This window comes from Nannospalax galili, unplaced genomic scaffold, assembly GCF_000622305.1.
Source record: "Nannospalax galili isolate Female #2095 unplaced genomic scaffold, S.galili_v1.0 scaffold1688, whole genome shotgun sequence".
Lineage (NCBI taxonomy): Eukaryota > Metazoa > Chordata > Mammalia > Rodentia > Spalacidae > Nannospalax > Nannospalax galili.
The window spans coordinates 1010480-1022999 of NW_008358621.1; the positions used below are offsets into that span (position 1 = coordinate 1010480).

General features: G+C 47.4%; 1 long non-coding RNA gene across 1 annotated transcript in view; it reads left to right on the forward strand.

Annotated features, from left to right (window-relative positions):
* The first annotated feature begins 6970 nt into the window (after nucleotides 1-6970).
* LOC115068223 overlaps nucleotides 6971-12520 on the forward strand; it is a 9544-nt gene continuing 3994 nt past the window's right edge. The window contains exon 1 of the long non-coding RNA XR_003847596.1: nucleotides 6971-7067. This is a non-coding gene — a long non-coding RNA (uncharacterized LOC115068223). The remainder of the gene's footprint in view (nucleotides 7068-12520) is intronic.

Consider the following 12520-nt stretch of genomic DNA (forward strand, 5'->3'; position numbering starts at 1 on the left):
AAAGCCAGGCACTGTGCATGAGTCTGCAGCCTTAGTGTTGAGGGTTGGAGAGAGACAGATCTCTGTGGTTCGTTGCTCAGCCAGCCTAGCCAAATTGGTGAGTTCCAGGTTCACTGAGAGACACTGTCAAAAAATAAGATGGAGCCAGGCATAGGGTGCATGCCTTTAGTCCCAACACTCAGGAGGCAAAGGCACACAAATCTCTGTGATATTGAGGGCAGTCTGGTCTAAGTAGTGAGTTCCAGGCCAGCTGGGGTTACAGGGAGACCCTGTCTCAAAAAAAGAAAAAAAAAAAAAAGAAAAACCCCCCAAACAAAAAACAAACAAGGGACTGGAGAGATGGCTCAGCAGTTTAGAGAACTGGCTGTTCTTGCAGAAGACCTGGGTTCATATCCTCTACAGGCACTGCATGACACGGGAACACTTATGCACATGTAGGCATACCACTCATACACATAAAATAAAAATAAAAAAATTTTTAAAAGACGGAGGAACTGGATTTATTCAGCAGTTAAGAGCACTGGCTGCTCTTGCAGAGGACCTAGGTTAGGTTTCCAGCACCCACATGGTGGCTAACAACTGTTGCTAACTCCAGTTTCAGGGAATCCAATACCCTCTTCTGTCCTCCACAGGCACTGCGCACACATGGTGCACTTCCATACAGGCAAAACACTCATACACATAAAATAAAAATAAGATGGAGAATGACCAAGGAACACACCCCACACCAACTTTTGTCCTCCTCCGTGTACACAGGCACACACATGCACATGTACCTGCACACACATATGTACACACCTCCATGAACATATACATGCAACGCACATACACACAAATATAAAATAAAATAAGGCAAAGAGAACAGAAATGATGCGATGCCTCACAGGGTTGGGCTGAGAGCTCTGTCCATGCTGTGTGTTGTCCTTGGAAGGAGGCAGAGGGAAGTCAGTGCTGTATCACAGCCACATCGAGGTCACTCAGAAGCCCACAGCCTCTCAGGGAGGTGGCCTTTCCTGCCTCTGTGCTGTCATCTAAAGGCATTGCTGCCCTAAGAGATGGAGCCCTGACCCCAGGAGAAGGCATGCTCTGAACCCCTCTGTTGTTTGCCCAGTGGCTCATCTGTCCTCCCTGTGCCTGCTCACATCAGTTCCAACAGTTTATATGTATATGCGTTGTATTGGATGGAGCCTCAGTCCCTCCTTATAAATTTGAGGGAAGGACTCCCATGTCCATTTTACAGATGGAGATGTTGAACTGGGAGAGGAGAAGGTAGGTAACCATGGGGCCTGGAAGGCAGAGGTCCAAAATGTGGAGGCAGGTCCCACATGGATACTGTGATGTTCCATATCCTGCATGGATACTGTGATGTTCCATATACTGCAGCTCCCTGTGGACATGGGATAAGTGGGTTGTTGCCAAGGAAACCCTGCGGGATCCAGGGACTACTAGGCAGAGAGAGAGGAGGGAGTCCTGGTTCTGTTGTCCCCCCGCCTCTCCGCAGGCTTCCTTTCCTCCCCAGCAAAAGGCATGTACATTGGCCTTCCTCAGGCTTCTGGCTTACAGGTGGTTGTGTCAAGCCTCAGGGAAAGCCCTTGGAGAAGTGCAAGGCAGGTCCTTTTGGCCTTGTAGTCCTCCTTCTGTTGCGACAAAGGTCTCAGTCACAGGGACACCTCCCGGAGGTGACTGGAAGAGAGGATGAGTCAGAAGCCCTGTTCAGGGAGCCCCACAGCCAAGTCCTGCCAGAGCCATGAAGAGGAGCGATGCCCTGAGTCCACCCAGGCCTCGATGACAGAAAGGTCTCCTGCTGTCCTCAGCACAACTTGAAAATCACTCACCATCCAGAAGTCATTTGAGTCAGCCTGGTGACCTCCCAGGTGACTGTTTTGTTACTGTAGAGGCTGCCTTGGACAACATCTGTCCTTACCTGACAGCCAGACTCAAAACAGATGAGAGGAAGGGCCCAGCAGCACACGTAGGCCTTGGCCCACACCTGAGATGCCATGCTTGGGCCAGTCCAGAGGGGCATCCTGCCTACACCATATAATGGAGAGACGTTCTCTGTCTCCGGCTAAAGTGAAAAGGCACAGTATAAAAGAGTGGGGTTGGGTGCCACTCAATGGTAGAGCATTTGCCTAGCATGCTCAGGGTTGTAAGGTTCCAACAGCCAAACACTACATGCAATAGTCCATTTCGAAAAGCATGCTTGTTTCGCAACTGCGGGGCTGCCCAAATGGATAAATCTGGGAAAGTCTAAGGCAATCCAAACTCAGCAAATTATTTTAAGTTTTTAAAATCCCTTTATGTGTTTTCTGAACTAATAATGATAATGAGGATTGGGGTTATAGCTCAGCAGTACAGCATTTGCCTAGCATACTCAAGGCCCTGGTTTGGTCCTTGGCACCTCAACAATAATAATAAATATATAATATAATATATAATTTTATTATTATTATTATTATTATTATTATTATATGGCAGCTAAATATGGTAGTATAGTCCTGTAATCCCAGCACTCAGGAAATTGAGGCAGGAGTTGAGGCCAACTTAGGCTATGAAATGGAACTCTGTTTAAAAAAAAAAAACAAACATCCAATATAATATTAATTGCGAGGGAGGAACACTTTGCGGCAAGCAAATGGTATGCACTCTACCAGCCTCCTAACAGCCATTCAGTAGAGATGGGTAAAATTCTCACCTCATTTTATAATAAGCACATCTTACTTTCAAAAGGTGTTGTGTTATTTTTCCCAGGGAGAAGTGAACAAACGTCACCCCAGGTAAAACATCAAGACAGATCAAAGAAACAAGTCCACCCAAGTTCAGCTTGGTGAACCAATGAATTTATTGGGCTTACTTAAAAAAAAAAGATTTATTTTTTAAATTTAAAAAATTTTTTGTGTATGAGTGTTTTGTATGTGTGACCATGTGTACAAAGTCCTCAGAGGCCAGATGACTGCATCAGATCTCCTGGAAGTGGAGTTATGAACAATAGTGAGCTGTCATGTGGTGCTGGGAACTGAACCTGGGTCCTCTGCAAGAGCAGCTAGTGCTCTTAACCGCTGAGCCATCTCTCTGGCTCCTTATTGGGCTTACTAACAGGAGCACGAGTGACCCTCAAACAGCTGCATCACCAAAGAGTCCTACCCCAACATGGGTGGAGCCTTCCCTTTGGTTAGCCTTTCACCTCTTGTACACTGGTCTAGCATTTCCTAAGACTACATGCAGTGGGGCAGTAGGACATGCAGGTGCAAGGGGGGCTGCAGGAGGGAACAGCTGTAATCTCAGGTGAGGGTCTGATGACTGTCCGTGCCCCCTCTTTCTATGAGGACCTGTCAACATGCTAATCTGATTGGAAGTCTCTGGCAGGTAGTCACAGCTGTTTCGTCAACATGGTCATAACTGCTGTGCTCAGAGGCCAGCACGCCACAACACGACAAAATGGAAGAGCTGTTTCTACTTTCCAGTAAACCTCACTTATGGGATATAAGTACAGGAAAGGCACTGGGCCCTGTGTGAGCTCTGAAGATGACTTCAAGAATGCTCCAACCTCAGGTCCCTAAACTCCTAGGTCACCAGGTCACCTCTGGCACATAGACCAAGAGGCAGCAGACAAGTGAAGTGAGTACCACAGCCCAGGACACCAAGGCGTGGCTTTGGGGACGCTGACTTAAACATTAACTGGGCACCTACTATGTACCTCCATTCTGTACATTCCAATGTCATGACAGCCCTGGGAAGTGGGTATGACACCCATTGAGCATCTGAGGAAACACAGGCTCAACTAGTTCCTGTCATTTCCCCAGGGCTCTGGAGGTGGTCATAGCAGCCTTAGGACTTGAACTCCTGTCACCACAGTCCCTACCACCTGTCCTCACCCCACCTCCCAGCCATGCACAAGGGGGGGGTGCTGAGGATAAAGTAGCTCTCAAATTCAATTTGCTATGAAAGTGTGAGGACCTGAGTTCAAATTCCCAGAACCCATGTAAAATCTGGGTGCAATAGCACACATCTGCTGCAATCCAGTGGTCCTATAGTGAGATGGGAGGTGGATGGGAAAATTCCCAGAATCTCACAGGTCATCTAGCCTGGAGTATGCAGTAACAGAGACCCTGCTTCCAATGAAGTGGAAGGTACAGATCACACCCAAGGTTGTCCTCCGATCTCTACACACATATTATGGCATTTCTACACACACACATGCACACACACACACACACACACACACACACACACACACATACACCTGAGTGATGGACTTCAGAGAACTTCTAAGGTTGATGATCATGGAGCTAGCTGTCCACACCCATACCTAGAAGCTGTGCACCATCCCAACCCCCAAGCCTCGCCCTGGGTCTCTTCCACCAGCAGGTCTTGAGTTGTATCCTTTATAATAAACCGGTAAACGTAAGTAAAGTATCTTCCTGAGTTCTTTGGGTCATCCTAGTGAATGATTAAACCTGATTTACAGCTAGTGGGAGAGAAGTACCAGGAGCCTGTGACTGGCATGTGTCCAGTCGGCAACCTGTGAGGTCTGCACCAGCTCTAATTGGAATTGTTGGGTGCTCAGTTGTGTTGAGAGGTGGAAGAAATGGCGAGGAACGTGGAGTGTGATGGTGAACACCGGTGATCTCAGCACTTAGGAAATAGAGGCAGAAACTGCAGGAGTTCAAGGTCATCCTCAGCTTGGTAGTAGTTTTGTAGTGAGATCCTCCCAGCCAGCCTGTCTTGAGAAACGAAAGCAAACTGGTGTCCCCACATGATCTGGTATCCAAAAATAAATAAATAAATAACAAGCTGGGTGTGATGGCACATGCCTTTAATCCCAGCATTCAGGAGGCAGAGTCAGATAGATCTCTGTGAGATTGGGGCCAGCCTGATCTGATCTATGATCTACATAGTGTGTTCCAGGCCAGCTGGGGGTTTAGGTAGACTCTGTCTCAAAAAAAAAAAAAAAAAAAAGAGCCTGGAGAAATGGCTCAGTGGTTAAGAGCACTGGCTGCTCTTGCAGACCTGGGTTCAATTCCCTGCACCCACATGGGGGCTAACAACTGTTCATAACTTCAATTCCGGGAGAATCCAACGCTCTCTTCTGACCTCCGAGGACATTGTACAACACAGGTGTACTTACACACATGCAGACAATACACCCATACATGCAAAATAAAAACAATCTTTTAGAAAAATTGTGTGTATGTATGTATGTGTGTGTGTGTGTGTGTGTGTGTGTGTACATATGCCTGTGCATAAGTGTAGGTGCTCATGTAGAGGACAGAGAACAACCTTAAGTTTTGGTTATCACCTTCTACCTTGTTTGAGCCAGAGTCTCTTGCTCTCTGTTGCACGCGCCAGGCTAGCTAGCCTTGTAGAGGACCCAGGTTTGATTCCAGAGATGCTCCTGCCTTCACCTCGAAGCTAGTCATAGGAACACTGGGTTACAGATGCACATCGGGGCCTCATGTGTGTTCTGGGGATCTGAACTCAGGTCCTCACTCATAAGCAACAAGCACTTTGCCCACTGAGCCATCTGCCCGACTATGCTTAGGATTTTATTAACTCAGGGGTCTGCACTGGTGTGAGCTTGTCACTAAGCAATCTAGAGGCATGCAGCAGAAGTTGATGGGCGTCCTGAGGCTGGTCAGACACACTCCAATATCTTGTTTAGAACTCAGAATGCAGCTGTCACCAGCAGACACTGCCGGTGCAGCACCGGACAGCTCAGGCCATCACATCCATGCTGAGGCCATTGGGGACTGCAAGGATCTTAGGCCGTACAGGTACAACATTAAATAATGCTGATTTCCACATCGAGACGCCCCTTGTTCACACCCTCTGTGTATTTTCCCTACATTTGACAAGGAGAGCATCTCCTGGTGATTCTCATATATCCTCAACACCTTTCTGTCCCTTTTCAATAGACAACAGGCCCAGGCTTAGGCCCTTGGGTGAGAACTGCCTGGGATCCCACAGCTCCAACCTGCTTTTATCACAGCTGATTTTGGGGAGCCTGTTTGTGGGGGGATTATCTTGATTATGTCAATTGATACAGGAAGATCCAGCCTAATAATGGACAGCACCATTCCCTGGGCTTGGGTCCTAGACTATATAAAACAGCAAAAGGAGGGCTGGAGAGATGCTCAGCGTCTAAGAGCACTGGATGCTCTTGTAGAGGACCCAGGTTTGATTCCCAGCACCCACATGGTGACTGACAACCGTCCGTAACTCCAGTTCCAAAGGATACAACAACGCCCTCTTTCTGATCTCAGTGGGCATTGCATGACATGGGTGCACCTACCCACATGCAGGCAATACACTCATACACATAAAATAAAAATAATAAATAAAATATTTTTAAAAGGAGGGGGGCAAAAGGAGCCAAATGCACGCACGCACGCACCCATGCACACACACACGCCTTCGCTTCTGCTCTCAATTGTGGATGTGACCAGCTGCTTCAAGTTTCTGCCTCGACTTCCCCTCCATGATGGACTGTGACCTGGAACCTGAAATAAACCTTTTCTCCCCCAAGTTGCTTTTGACACAGTATTGCATTACAGCAACAGAAAACAAAACCAAGGCAGAGGTCTGGGATTCCCAGACAATTCCCCATGAGAAACACTTTGAAAACAGCCTGTGTCCCTCTCCCATAAGCTGTGCCAACCACCAACCACCCCTGCATGTAGGCCTGGGTTGTAGCACAGGATCACCCTGTCTGGTGCTGGCACTCCTCAGACATGCAGCCTGGGCTGGGTGCACCATCCCCAAAAGTCCCTGTTCTCCCTCTGGGAACATGACCTGCTTTCTCCTGACCCCAGACCTTGGCTGGCTTCCTGGCTGTGCTCCTGTCTCTTCCCACAGGCCAGTGGCACCATGATTGGCCCTCTGGGTAACACCATGATTGGCCCTCTGGGTAACACCCTGTGGTGGCCTGACCCAGCTCTCTAGAAGTCATTCATTAGTTCTCTCAAAGGACACTGTCTCTGCATCTGCTTGAGGAACAACCCTGGGACACAGACAGGACAAGGCACACACCTGATGAGCCCACACATCTGCAGGAGGAAGAACCGGAAGTGAGTGAGGGCCCTGACATTATGTAGAGGTGTGACAGGTGAGAGCAGAGTGGGGAACGGAAGTGAAACACACCTTGAGGGAAGCTCAGTGTGGGGGTTCAGGGTAGTTCAAGCCAAGGGAGCAAAAGAATCCATGGGAGAGGGGGGGCAAGGCATTCTGGGATGTGGGGGTTGAAAGAGCAGGACCGGGGGCCCTGAGAACTAGAGTCCTGGAAGATAGGGAATGTCTTTCACAGAGTTTGGGGCAGTGGGAGCAAGCTGGGAAGGGGCTGGTCAAACAACCACACTGGTGTACCCCTCCTGACCCTCAACCTTGAAGTCTCCTTTGTGCCTTAGGACAGCCAGGCAAGTCATCCACACGCCTAAGTAATGGGGTACACCTTTCCCCTCACCGCCCGGAGCCTCCTTCCCCTCCTCCTCAGCTAAGGGCCTGCCTTTCTTTTACTTTCTGAGAAGGCAAAAGCAGCCAGAAGACAGCCCACATCCACCCATCTCCTTATCCCCATTCTGTGTTACCATAGTGCCCCCCTCACTCTCCTGCCCCCCCACCCCCATCATGAGTAGACTCTGGACTCTGCTCTTAGCCAAGGCTGGTCCAACCCCTGGGAGTTGGACGGCTTCTGATCAGAGGGATGCTACTCTGTCATCCCTATGCAACTCTACCTTAAAAACCTCAGCTACATTCTTCTTCCCAACCTTCCACCCCTGGTGGCTCATTTCTCTATTTCCATAGTAAAATTTTACCAAAGAGTAGTATGTTATTCCCAATTTAAAGAATTAAGTCAACAAAGCAAACTCAACACAGAGCAAGAAACTAACTATGAAGTGACTGTGACCTGAACTTCCAGGAATGAAAAATATATAAATTGGAATTTAAAAATCAATGATTAGGGGCTAGAGAGATGGCTTAGCGGTTAAGAGCACTGACTGCTCTTGCAGAGGACCCAGGTTTGATTCCCAGCACCCACATGGTGGCTACAAACCGTCCTTAACTCCAGTTCCAGGGGAATCTGAAGCCCTGTTCTGACCTCCGCAGCATTGCATGAGACGGGTGCACTCACATACATGCAGGCAACCCACATAAAATAAAAATAATAAAATATTAAAAAGAAGAAGAAGAGGAGGAGGAGGAGGAGAAGGAGGAGGAAGAAATCAATGATTAAAGCTGGTCCTGGTGGTGCAAAGCAGCACTTGGGAAGCAGAGACAGGAAGATCAGGAGTTCAAGGTCATCCTTGGCTACAAGTTTGAGGCCAGCTCGGGTTGCATGAGACACTGTCACAGAAAACAAGCAAGCAAGCAAACAAAAAACCAATTAAAGAGTGTGGGAGCTGAAAAGATAGGTGAGAAACTGGGTGCAGATCGGAGGGAATTAGAATGAACCAGAGAGAGATGCGGTTAAACACGGAGATAAAGGTGATTATAGAGAGGGGACAGGGCAGGCATCCCATTGGAGTTCCCTATGGAAATAAAGGAGGAAATGGGAGGAGTGGGGCTAATAAATTCCCTCCCCAAAGACACCCTAATCTCTGGAACCTGCGAATGTTGCCTTGTGTGGCAAAATGGAGGAAGGAGATTTTTGTAGATGTAATTAAGTCAGGTAGCTGGGCACAGAGGCGCACCTCTGCAATCCTAGCATTTGGCAATGGTAGGAATGATCAGGATTTCAGGGCCAGCCTGGGCTACAGGAGACCCTGACTCCAACAAACAAAACAAAATAAATCAAGTCTGTATAGTAGATGGAAGAAACTGACCTGCCTTATGAGTCAGCACCAAGGGCAGTTATGTGTGTTCTGTGTTGTAAGAAGGAAGCAGAGGGAGGTAAGACAGTACGAAGACAGAGCCATGAGGGTCCAAACATGCTGCCCTTGAAGACTGGAATGATGCTGATCACAAGCCAGGGAGTCCTGGCAGCCACCAGACACCTGAAGAATCCAAGGATGGACTCTCTCCTAGTTCCTCAAGGGGAAACGTAGCCTGCTGATACCTTAATTTCAGCCCAGTGATACTGAGCTAGGTAGGACTTCAGCCTCCTAGATGATAAGGTCATAAATTTCTATTGTTTTTAGGCACCAAGATTCTGGAAAATGTATTATAGCAGTCACAGGACACCAATAAGAGAAAAACATTCAAAATTAATTTTTTTCTATTTGTTATTTATTTGTGTGTATTTTTGTATACGTGTGCATGTGTAGAAGTCAGAGGACAACTTGCAGGAGTTGGTTCGCTCCTTCCACTATGTCAGTCCCAGAGATCGAACTCGGGTCCTCAGGTTTGGTGACAAGGGCCCTTATCTGATGAGCCATCTCACTGGCCCCATGAAAAATTGAAGGTTAAGAGTTTTCAGAACTGATGGAAGATATGAATTGTCCTAGTCAAGAAGCTTAGTAAATCTCAAGAAATGTCAGTACAGAGCTTTACCTGTCCTGCAGGAGGACATGGCCAAAGACTGAATAGAAAAAACGGATTCCCAACAAAGAAACGGGCACTGCTACAAAGTTCATTGTTCAATGACTTTACCCAGAAGACACAAAATAGGGCCAGTAACTGTCTAGGATTGCAGATCCAGGAAGGCTATCGTTCAAAAACAAGGACAGGGCTGGTGAGATGGCTCAGCATGTGAGGTTGCTTGCAACCAAGCCTTGCAACCTGAATTTGATCTCTAGAGCCCAAACTCCAAAGCTCACATCTTGGAAAGACAGAACTAACTCCTGGACAGTGTCCTCTGACTTCCATTTGTGGCCTGATACACCCACGCAGCTTATACATATATACACACAAACAGTAAATAAAATTTTAAAAAGAGCAAGGACAGAGGTTTCTAACAAGCCAACACTGAGCGTGCTGGCCACCAGCAAACCTTTACCAAGGGACCTGGCAAGATGCACCCCTTGGGGGAAAATATTCCAAATGGAAAGTCTTAGAGGCTAAGGCAGAGCAATGAGTGGCGAAAGAGGTAACCCATAGGAAAGTATAAATATTAGCTATGTAAATGTAACAGCTGCACAGATGCATTCACTGTTCAGTGCAGGTTTTGTTGTTGTTATTGTTATTTTGAGTCAGAGTTTCATGTAGCCCAATCTGGCCTTGGACTTTTTATGTAGCTGAGGATTACCTTGAACTCCTGATCCTCCTGCCTCAGTCTTCCAAGTTCTAGGATTGCTGGCGTGAGCCACCATGCTCAGCTAAAATACAGTTCTAATAAAGTTCCAAAAATATATTTAGGGTCCATGACAATCTCGCTGTAGTTTGTAAAGGAAATCAAGGGGCCAGTAAGTATTATTTGTCTGTTTTTCATATTTCTGTGACCAAAGCACCCAACATAAACACATTAAAGGAAGGAGGATTTATTTTGGCTCACCGTTTCAGAAGTTCCACTCTCCCCAATTGCCTGGTCCCATGGGCATGGGCAGAACATCATGGCAGAGGGAGTGCTGGAGGAGATGTTTTGTGTGTGTGCGTGTGTGTGTGTGTGTGTTTGAGAGAGAGAGAGAGAGATTGAGCCCAGGGACAAGATACCTTAAGGACCTACCCCCAGTGACCTACTTCCTCCAGCTAAGTTCTATTTCCTAAAGTTCCTAGAAGTTCCCAAGGTAGAGCCACCCTCCTGGGACAAAGTCCCCAACACAGAGACTTTTGGGGGACATTTCATATCCCAACCATAATAGAAGCCACGACAAAGAGGAGGAATAAAGGGGCTGGGGATGTAGCTCACTTGACAGTGTTTTGCCGAGCATGCACAGAGCCTTGAATTTGATCCTCAGAACCACATCAAACTGGGTGTGATGCCACATTCCTATAGTCCAGCTTTCAGGCGGTAGAGGCAGGAGGATTAGAAATTCAAGGCCAAGTTGGGCATAGTAGCTGGGCCTTTAATCCCAGCCCTTGGCGGGAGGGGAGGAGGCAGAGGTAGGTGGATCTTGGGAATCTGAGGCCAGACTGTCCTGCATAGCAAGTTCTAGGTCAGTCAAGGTTACATAGTGAAACCCTATTTCAAAAAACAAACAAACAAAAGAAATTCAAGCTCATCCTTGGCCACATAGTGAGTTTGAGACCACATAAAACTCTATCTCAGAAAAAAACAGAAGAAAACTGGGAGTGGTGATGCGCAACTTAAATCCCAGCTCTCGGGAGGCAGAGCCAGGAGGATCTCTGTGAGATGGAGGCAAGCCTGGTTCATATAGCGAGTTCCAATCAAGCTGGGATTACAGGGAGGCCCTGTCTCAAAAAGACCAAAACAAAACAAAACAAAAACCAGGCACACATGTGCACACACAGAGGAGGGAGAGAGAGAGCAAGAGAGAGCGAGAGAGAACGAGAGTGCGAGAGCGAGAGCGAGAGAGAGAGAGAGCGAGAGAGAGAGAGAGAGGAGAGATGACTACTAGATGGCTCAATGGGTAAAGGAACTTACTGCACAAGTCTTGAGACCTGACGTTGATCCCTGGAATCCATGTAAAGGTGGAAGGAGAAAACTGACTCACAAGTTTATCCTCTGCCACACAAGTGGTGCCCACACACATATACATCATGCATGCATACACCCGGAATAAATACAGAGAGAGAAGGAGGCGGTGGAGCGGGGCCTGTTCTACCAAGTATCAATACACAGAGCAAAACGAGAACTAAGACTCGTTTCAAAATATCAGTCCCTGGGAGAAGGGGACATTGACTAACCAGTGGACCAGACCAGAGAGCATGGAAGTCAACTACTCAAGTATAATGGTGACCTCTGTAGAGGTCGTGGTTGCAGAATAATAAACCTAGAGCCAGAGTAGCTGCCTATTCAAGTGGAAAAAACAAAACAAAACCCTGAAATTGGATCTTATCTATGAAATCAATTCCAGGTAGATTAACATCCTAAATACGCAGGGAGAGACTTTAAGAAGGACAGACCAGAGATTGGTCCCATGACCTCAGGAGAGAGACGTATTTGTCTAAAAAGGCACAAGAAACACAAACCACAACAGAAAACACCAGCAAATGCCATAGTTGAAAACTGGGGCTGGATGTGGTGGCGCATGCCTTTGGTCCCAGCACTCGGGAGACAGAGGCAGGAGGATTTCTGTGAGTTCAAGGCCAGCCTGATCTACATAGCGAGTTCTGGGCCAGGGAGGGCTACAGGGAGACCCTGTCTCAAAAAGACCAAAAAAAAAAAAAAAAAAAAAAAAACTGGGGCTGGAGAGATGGCTCAGTGGTTGAGAGCACTGATTGCTCTTGGAGAGGACCCTGGTTCGATTCCCAGCACCCACACGATGGCTAAGAATCATTCTTAACTCCAGTTCCAGGAGAATCTGATGTCCTCTTTTGGTGTCCAAGGCATTGTACAATGGGTGCACTCACATACATGCAGGCAATACATTCATACACATAAAACAAAAATAATAAAATTTTTAAAAAACTCAAAAAGAGCCAGGCGTGGTGGCGCACACCTGTAGTCCCAGCACTTGGGAGGCAG